A 10,214-nucleotide genomic window follows, 5' to 3' on the forward strand; every position below is an offset into this window, starting at 1 on the left:
TAAGCCTGCCGTGTGCAGTTCCAGTCTCTACCCTGCTGATGAATGAGTCCAAAGCTTATTAACTTACTTGTTGAGATCAATAAGGCGCCGGGCCCGAACGCCGCAAGGACAGAGGAGGAAACTGCTGTGCTGCTGGCCTCCATCCTGGCAGCTGGATGGAAATCAACACAGATGATGATTAGAGTGTGTGACTAATGCTAGACGGGGATTTGCTGAATAGTCCCCACTTGCAGGGACAAGAGAGTGTATGTTTTAGCTGTGCAAGCCAAGTTTACTTAAAAACCACCTCAGATTTAGTTAAATTCATTTTAATCCCAAATTTCTCTAATAATTTTTATTTGCCAAATAAAAAACACTACAGGAAGAGGAGCAAAATCCCTCATCTATGCCGGCACCATTATTTCCAGAGTCGAGACCCGAATGTGTACATTTTGCAAACTTTTTTTATTCTAATAAAAATTAATCTTTTTGAATAGGAATTAGGAAATTCACATAAACATTAAACCAGTACTTTAAGGAGAAATTTAGTTCCCTATGCATGCATCTATAGTACAGGCCATACCAGAGGTTGACAACTTTCATCATCAAGAACCATTTTTCTTGTTGCACTTTTTAAATAAGATTTTAATTGATCATATGACCAAATATTGTACAGTTTCCATCTCAAGCCACATTGTCAGACCAGAGCAGAGTACTTACCAATTGAGTTTTTTCTTGGAGGAACTTTCCAATATAAAGGCCAGAGTAGAAGCTCCCTTGAAGAAGAACTATGTAGTTCAGGCCTCAAGATGCAATTAACTGTAGAGCTCTATTGCCTTTTAGTGTAATTTTTTATTTAAAAAAAGAAAAATCACTGGATTGTTTTTTTTTTTTTTTTTAATGGCCACCATCAGATAAACCATTCAGTAGACTGAATGGTAAATTTTAAACCTACACAACCAACCACTGTCTATAGGCCTTATCACAGTATGCATATAAACCTTTCCCCCTGGGGAGGTCCTTCAGCTCCACCATAGCCTTTATTAATGAGGAGCTAATTTGGGATCTGATAGAGCACTCAGCATGTGTGAACTCTAAACGGATTTGAAGGCAGCATTCCAAACTTGTCATTTCTGTAATGGATTCTGGAGCCACAAGAAAACACGTTTTCCTCATCACATTTCCACGTAGACAATTTTTACGGTGGTGATGGTAAAAGATGCCAGTATTGATTTGTTTTGGTGAGCAACACGGATAGAAAAAAATCTCCAAACAGACTCAAGAGGAAAATGGATATTTGATTCATTTTTCCTGTTCACCGAAGAAAAGCTTCCTGTCACAGAGATGTTGCAGATCGTATGACGTTCCCCTCCTGCTGCTGTAAGGCCTAAGAACCATCAGTGTTTTGATTGGGGAGGGTCATTAATGAACCTGGCTTTATAATGCAAGCCTTTACGAGCTGCTAAAGCTGGTCTGGCTGTAGGACGGCACATAAGGACTTCTGCGTCCTCGGCGCCTGATGCTGTTTGGAGTATGTGCGAGTGCAGTGGTGGGCTGGTCTGCTGGGAAGGGCCCTCAGAGTTGATGTGTGTCCCATTACCATGACTGTGTGCCGACCAGCTCCGTTTCAGAAACATTGATCTGCTACTGCTGGAGCCTCCACAGCAAATATGGCAGAAGAGCAAAGTCGAAAAGGCAGGAGACCCGAGTCTAAAATAGGGTGAGGATGGGCGCTAATGTCATGCTACTGTGAATGTTTAGGGACTGGTTGGTTTTCATTGTGTGAACTCCTGTGGATGAAATTACTAATTACTGATTTGTTTGATTTGCATTACTTGATTAAATTAAGTAATAGTTTTGCTGTATACAAACCTAAAATCTGTCTGGGCTCATCAGCCATGCTCGAACTTCAGATGCTCCATGTTAGCCTCTCTTAGCAGGCACTCCAAACAGCATCCAGCACCGAGGAGGCATGCTAATTTCAAGAATCAAGGTGGCACATTAGAATGCCACCACATATAAGAGTATGCAAATAATGCAGTGAGATTTATTTCAAGCTGATATGAAAATATTTAACAGTTCTTACGTGATAGTCTCTCACCGCTGTAGATGCCTTGAAAAATATTAGACATGTGAAATTATTTTGTGTTGTAACAGATTAGCAAATCTCTAGAATAATGCATGTTTAGTTCAATGCATCCTTCACAAATCACTTAAGGCAAGATTAGTGAGAAAAGTTTGCGCTGCAATGCAATGCTTAACCTCATCAGGCACTATGATCCCATCAGAAACAAAGTCTGGAGTTAAATTCTTGCTACCTCTGCAGTTTTCCTCTCATTAAAAGCACTTTGTCAAAGACGTAGACCGACTCTTATCGTAATATGAGCCATTTTCTGTGACTTCTATTACCCATGCCAATAATGGTCTGAGATGTATTGTTTATGTCTCACTGTTTTGTTTCAGTCCAAGTAAAAAAAAAACTGATCTATTTTACCAAACATTAATTATGGAAATGTCTTGCTATGAAGGAATGGCTGGTGCCTCAATAAGGACTTTTTGCTCCTCTGCCTCCCTAATTAACTGTTCTGGTGTTACAGATGAATCAATGACCATCAGGAGATTGTCTATGGCCAAGATGAATCTCGTGTGTTGGAGATTGTTAGAAAAGCATAAACAGATCAATGGAGCTCCACTTTGTAGCTTAGCTATAGCTTGGATATCCGTTCTAACTGATGCCATAGTTTGTGTGGGGCCGATGGTCCGCCCTGAAACCAGAGCTGTAACACAAACCCATTTAGCATATGGCATTTTTTTTTTACCACAGAGAGGTAAACACAGTGGGGAGGCCAGGAGAGTAGTAAAAACACACAGTGCGTGACAAAATTTCCTGTGGACTCACACACAGGGTGGATACACACAGAGCACATTGGACAACAACAAGAAGATAACATTTTGCTCAATTACGACCTTAAAATTAGCTTTTTCTTGGTCTCTGACAGTTAAAACAGCAACTACTCAAGGTCACATTCTTCTTTCTCCAAACCCAGGATTTCCCTTCACTGCCTAGTTTACCTGATGCTTTAAAATCTGCAAAAGACACTGAGGGATGTTGACATCAGCTGTCAAACCTTTAACCCTAATGGGGATTTCTTTTTTTCAAAGAAACAATTTAACAGATCAATAAATCCCCCTGGAATCAGATTACAAAGAGGGTTTATGACCACATGTGAAGTAGGATGCACACAATGCAAACCTGGAAGATCGGGAATAGGTAAGAAAGCTGAAACATTTGCTGGTGCCATTTCCAGGGAACTGAAAATGTAGGACACTAATAAGGATTTCACTTATTCTCGTGTTACATGTTACCTCATGTTGTAAAGCCGTGTTGCCGTGTTGATAATCAGATCCTCTGGTTATGAAAGAGGGGCGTGGCACTCCTGCCGCCCCCCCCACAGGATGCTTCCCTGGGTGGTTGCCCATATCAGAAACAGCCACTGACCATGGGACTGTAAGCTGCTCTGCTTGAGATCTCAGTTTGGATAAACATTTGTTTGTTTGAAGGTTTGCAGGTGTGTGAACACTTTTGCATGGCTCTATAATTGCCACGTGATTTAGTGGATGGTAAATCTCTCTGTGGCAGTACTTTGTTAGCTCAGGAGAGCTTACTGGATGCGAGGACGTAAAAGAGCAGTGCTGGCGGGGTGTTAAGAACTTAGATGCCAGGAAGCAGCACTAAGGTGATGCTAGGCTAGAAAGAAGCCCATAAAGGCCTGTTAGGGTACATTAGGTGGAATAGAGGGTCATAAGGGTTCATGAATGTTTCAACAGGACAGGGGCATTCGTCTTCCTGCGCTGCTGTCAAAAAGCCATCATGACTCAGTGTTGGGGGAGGAGCGAAAAGCCGCGGTTGAATTGCCGAGACACACTCATGGGCAAGCAAAGTGCACACGCAGCACCTCACATGAGCCGAAGTACTCTTGACTGTGGCTGAGTACTCAGTGCCAAAGTCCTCCTTCAGTTTTTGTCTCCGTAATTCTTCCTGGTCGTTCTGTTCGGATCATCTCACTGATGTTTGAGCTCCACTGATGTCTCAGGCAGTCACAGAGCATCAAGTGCTTAAACAGTCATTGTGTCTCGAGGTATCGCTGCAGAAACATCTGCAGGCTGAGGTCTTTTGACCCCACTGGCCTTTGGGAGCTGCTGGGGGTCATGGTCAGTTGTTCAAGACACAATAGAGGTGGAGTGGAATGGCAACATTGACTATATAATCATTCTTTAAAGAGGTCAGGCAATAAAACCCATGACTGAAAAGGTCAACATTTTAACTTAAATTCCAGTATGTTTTCATTCTTTGCACTAATTTCTTATTTTCTGTACCAATTTTAAATAGGCTACAGAATATGATAATAAAACCCCGTCTTGTGTGCACACGGACTGAAATTAAGGATTTGTAACATATTTTGATACAAGAACAATTTTGGACACATTTATTAAAGAACTTTAACACTCTTCAAAAATTTTCATCCCAGTCTTTCTGTCGTGACCAATCAGTAATTTTAATTTTAGGACCATATGTGACAAACTATCTGTGTGTGTGAGAGAGCTGTCTCTGAAAAACAACAACAAAAGAAAGACTAAAATACAGAGTTTACATTTTATAGGTGGTTTGCAAGATTAACATGGAAAAAAAATAAATAAAAACAGTCAATCCTTGTATTAACCTAGAAGAATAAAATAAATGAAAAATCTTCAAGGCAGGTACACATCAACTTTGTGAGGCACTATTTCAAAACCCAATATGTCCAGCAGGAAAATGCAGCCAAGATGTCTCCATAGAAAATATAGTTTCTTTTTAAACAGATTTTTTTTTTTTTTTTGCTTCCTCTGACTTCATTTTTAAGCATCTCACTCACACTGAGACTTGTTGCTAATATGACCTGCTGGGACTTAGGCACGGTGTGTTCACTAATAAGAAAAAAAAAAATGACTGCAAACTTCTAACGCCTCATCCATAGGAAATAAATATTTGGAAAATTATACACTAAACAATATGGCTCCCACATGTCCTTTAATGAAGAAATCAGTGACAGCCTGCCTGAGAAAAGACTGCACTCATCAGGAAGAAATAAAAACTGGGAAAACACAAGAGTGCTGATAGATAATTCACATCCAGAGGGATGAGTTCCAGCATTTCTTTCCCGTCAAGCTGCTTAGTATCATCAAACTACATTAAACACAAGAATAAACTCTAAATAAATTGTAGAAATTTTCTCTTCCTCTGGAAGGCAAAAACAGGTATTTTAATTTCAAGAGCATTCTCCGGATTAGTGAAACCCTCTGAGTGTTCGCCTAAATGGACATCTTAGTTAGGATTAAGTGGACAAACAAGCAAACATCTTCAGGAGCAAGGAGGTCACCTTGTGTGTGCATGGATGTGCATGTGGCTGGACTACAGCGAGTGTCCATATGTTGTAAATCCTTCCCTGAGGAGCAATAGATGATTTAGTTGGGTTTTTTTTGTTCCAACAAGACAGTGGGCCAGCTCATGTTGTTTTATAGCCTTACACACTTTACTCTTACAAATTCTAGGAAAATATGGAATTTGTTTTAGCTATTTTTCAGGTCTGGATAAATGTGCAACACAAAAGACCTTTAATTTATTTTAAAATAGCTGCCGTTATTGTCGATTTCTTATATGACTATCTACATCTTTGTGGAACTCGTTTGAGACCGACCCTCAGATATAAAAGATTTTAAAATGAATCTGATTTAAATTAATCCAATTGTTCAAAATGTGCCCTATGTAAATTAGAAACTAACTTCAGAACTGCATTGTTTCATGATTTGAGGAACAAACAGCAAACAGAACATTTGATGGAGTATTTGTAGGGATTTAGCGACTCAGATTTTGACTCTGGCTTGTGGTTATTTAATAAAACCTCTCGGCCAATGACAGCTGGCGATAAACACCATCAATCCCCCAACCCAGCAAGCGGGGATGGATTCAAGCGCCTAACTCTGTGGTAAATGCCAAATAATTTTCTCACTGGAAGGAATGCATACGGTTATTAGGGATGGCGTAAAACATTTCTACACAATTATGAATACTTCCTTGAAGGTACACAAATTTTAAATCCATAAAGTTGCGTCATTTGGAAACGCCAGATGCCATTTTTACAGAGGCAAGCATTCACAGGAGAGCAGTAGCAGTAGCTCTTCTGCTCACTACCCTACTGCCAGCTCCATCGCTCTCAGGAATAACAGTAGGGTCCATACAAAAGCCTTGCGCATAAAGACACAAACAACACACAGAGAACTATTGTAAAGCGCAACGCATGGGGAGCAGAAGCCCACAACACTTTCTAACACCTCGAATAACAATGCCAGATGTCAGCCTACAAGCAGAATTATTCCGCTGAGTGCCGTTGCATGTGAATCGGTCTAAAGGAGAAACCCTGCAGTCCATCAAAGGTGAAACAGCTCATGACATAAATGGAAATATACAGGTACACTGTAGATTTGAAAATGAGCTGCTGAATGGGGGCGGATGGGGTGGGGGGGGAGTCTGTTTTTGGGGAGGGTGCGGGTTATGTGGCCACGTGTGTGTCTGCAAATATGTTGCCCCTTGGGAACTCCCAGCAACCTCACACCACCCCCCACAGAGAAGGATAAGGCCATCTGCCCACCTCTCCCATCAATCCCACCTAGAAGATACACACACACTCCAGAGCAATATGGAGAGGCTTTGTAGACAGCGTTTGATCTGCCTTTCATTCTGCCGCTGAGCCACTCTGCAGGCCTTCTGCCGCACTGTCCTCAACACCCGACTGAAATCACCTCCGGCCGACCCGACGCATGCTTCGCGTAGGACACAAGCCGATCAGCCTTACTTCTTCACTCAAACAGCGTGGGGCGTAGAGGGTTTCATTGGGTCCATTCAAACACAAATGGCTCAACTCATGATTCTTTTAAAAAGCAGAAGTCACGCAGATGAAGAGTCTTCTTTGTGAAGGTTGACAGAGTTGCAGAACTCTGGATTAGAAATGTTTTCAAACTAAAATTCATTTAATACAGATAAATGAATGATTAGTTCTTGTCAGTGTCAGATCTACTGGATTTGGCACAAAATCTTAAAATAACTTGACAGGGAAGCTGTGCTCCATCCCGGGTGTTTCTTTAGCGACGGTGACGTAAAGAGCTGGTTTGATGCTGGAGAAGCACTTTCACTGACAGACTGACAGGTCAACATGAGTTTTTCCTGCCAGCAAACAATACATTAACACTTCCTTGATGTACACAAGATCACAAAAACAGCACAAACATCCCGACTGTCCTGTTATGTTCAATCCATGACAGCTGTTTTTATAGTCCTGACAGTTTTAATACCCTTTGAACTATCTTGTGACAAGCTTTGATGTATTTTATGAGAATGAAGAGGTGAAAGGAAAGTAATACATGGGTTTTCTCTTTTCTTTTCACCAAATTAAAACCTGAAGTGTTGCATGCATTCGTATCATCCCCAATATTACTCTGATTCCCCTGCTGCCTGTAGAAGTCACCTTAGCGGTAGATATTATAATCCCCCTCTACGTAATTTTGATCAGTTTTACCATAAATCCACTTGTTCTGTTCAACGACAAAAAGGTTTATTAGAGAACGCAAGTGAACAAACATCATGACGAAGGAACCCAGCAAACAGATCATGGAGAAAGATGTGGATGTTTAAAGCTGAGATAGATTATAAAACAACATCAAATATAATATCCCCACTATCAGATCAGACTGAGAGTTCCGTTTATCCTCTCATTCACAAACAAAAAGAGCATGAAGCGGCACGCTTACCAAAACATTTCCACCCATCTAAACCAGTGATTGGGAACTCCGTTTCTCCCACCACTCATGTTTCCCTGGTTCAACACACCTGAATCAGATGACTGAATGACCTTATTACTACATAGTCAAGTTCTCCAGAGTCCTGACAACGACCTGATTATTTGACACAGGTGTGTCGGAGCAGAGACACATGTAAAAGTTGCAAGATGCTGGCCCTTGAGGACTGAGCAGTAGAACCCAGATCTAAACTTAACGGCCAGTTTAGGCGAGATTCGAGAGTCCCAGAAATCTTCAGTTTAGGTCAGAGAACTGATGAACTGGTGGCCTTCGTGTTCTCTTACACACTTTGCTCTTACAAATTTTAGTGTGAATCTGGGTTTCATGGGAAACTGGCAAGACAAAAGACATCATGAGGTGCTTCTAACGTTTTGGTGAAGATGCAAAGCGCAATGTGTGGCGGAAACTAACACGACACATTCCCTTGAGCAAGCATTTTCATAATGAAACATGGTGGTGGCAGCATGAGGTTGAGGGGATACTTCTTGTCGGCAGAGACAGAAGAAGCCGGTCAGAGTTTGAGCTTGCCTGCAGAACTCAAACTCTGGCTGGGTCAAAGATTTATTTTCCAATAGGACAACACTAAACCTCAAATAGGAGCTGCAATGGTTTGGATAAAATTAAGCCTGTAGACATTAATACAATTGAGAATGTGTGGAAAATTTGCTGTGGCAATTGTTGTTTGTAATATGACAACATGTGAAAAGGTTAGGAGACTGAATACTTTTGCAAGGTACAGTGCAAAGTGGGATAAGGAAAATTACTCAGCACAAATAGATGTTATTTCCAGTGGAATTTCTTAAAAAACTATCTCCATGAATTAAAGAATCTAAAAAATAAAAAAATATCTGGAAGCTTTACTTTTTCTTTAGCATCAGAAAGTTTGTGTGTTGTTTGACGTCAAACTGAGGCATATATATTAACGGAGAGCTGTTGCAATCATACTATAAAGGTCCACTCAGATGAAAGTCTGATGATTGTTTAAAGAACACACACACACACACACACACACACACTGACAGCTATTAGCCAATCAATAGTCGCTAATACATCTGAGCTGTTGACTACTCAGCCCAGACTATAAGCAACATCTGAGTGTACAAGGTGACTCCATCTGTAAGGATGTTTCAGCAGCAGCTCTCTCCTCTTTATATCAGTGAACATTATTAATTAATCACAGTGGTGCATTTAGTTGTGACCACATTTGTGTGGTGTGCTTGAGTGGTATAAAGTATCAAAGGGCTACACTTGTTTGGTAAAGAGTTATTATGCTTGCTCCGGTCTCAGAGGGAATTAACTTCTACAAACATGTTAACCGTGGAGCTCGGCTATTATTAATATTACATTAATACCGAGATGAAGCTGATAGATGGCCCCGGAGAGGCCCTGCTGGCTCGCCCGTGCGGTTAAATGTGAAATCAATTCGTATCAACGACCCAGATAAAAATTCCCCCATGCCGTAGTGCTAAATCAGCCAATCACAGGAGGCGCTGTAAAACCACTGTTTTAGCACAGAGCACTAACAATCTCAGTATTTCAGCTGTGGCAGCTCATTCTCCCCTTACTCCTTCTGTCTCTCTTTTTGTCTTCTCCGTCCTTCTCCTCCACCCCTCTGATCCTGGGAAACCACAAAGGGGAGGATACCCTGTTTTTACACAGTGAATACCCCATCACGGTGGTTTCGGTGGGGGTTGTAGAACGACTCATGGGAGGGGCAGGTCCAGAGAGGGTTGATCCACACTTGTTCAAGCAGCTATATTTTGGCTATTTGAAAGGAGAGGAGGGTAAGTTGAACACTCTGGGAGGTGCTGACCCCTGAGCTCTTTTCAGAAGAAGGTGCAGAAGAAGGTGCAGCCAATATAGCGATAAGGATTCTATCTATCTATCTATCTATCTATCTATCTATCTATCTATCTATCTATCTATCTATCTATCTATCTATCTATCTATCTATCTATCTATCTATCTATATCTGTTTTGAGGCAAACGTGGGGGACAGTTGGATGCAGTGTGAGGGCAGATGTCAGTCAAAGTGAACTTTTAATGTGAGAGGCAATAGACAACTTTACAGGCCCGTTCTATTGTCATTCATTTGCTGCAGGCAGGGCTTCTTCATTTTACTGAGAGCATCCAGGCTACGAGACAGAGACAAGGGACAAGAGACCGGAGATGGAGTAGCAAAGAGTTCTCTGTTTTTTAATTCTACCTTTTATTTGCATCATGATGCCATTTTTCTCCTGTGGAGCTTTACCACAAGAGATTGTTTAATGTATGGAAGGGTTTTGTTTTATTTATTTATTTATTTATTTTAGCTGTGCAGCTTAAATAACTAAAATATGCTGTGT

This window comes from Poecilia formosa, unplaced genomic scaffold (assembly GCF_000485575.1).
Source record: "Poecilia formosa unplaced genomic scaffold, Poecilia_formosa-5.1.2 Scaffold64, whole genome shotgun sequence".
In the NCBI taxonomy this organism is placed as follows: domain Eukaryota; kingdom Metazoa; phylum Chordata; class Actinopteri; order Cyprinodontiformes; family Poeciliidae; genus Poecilia; species Poecilia formosa.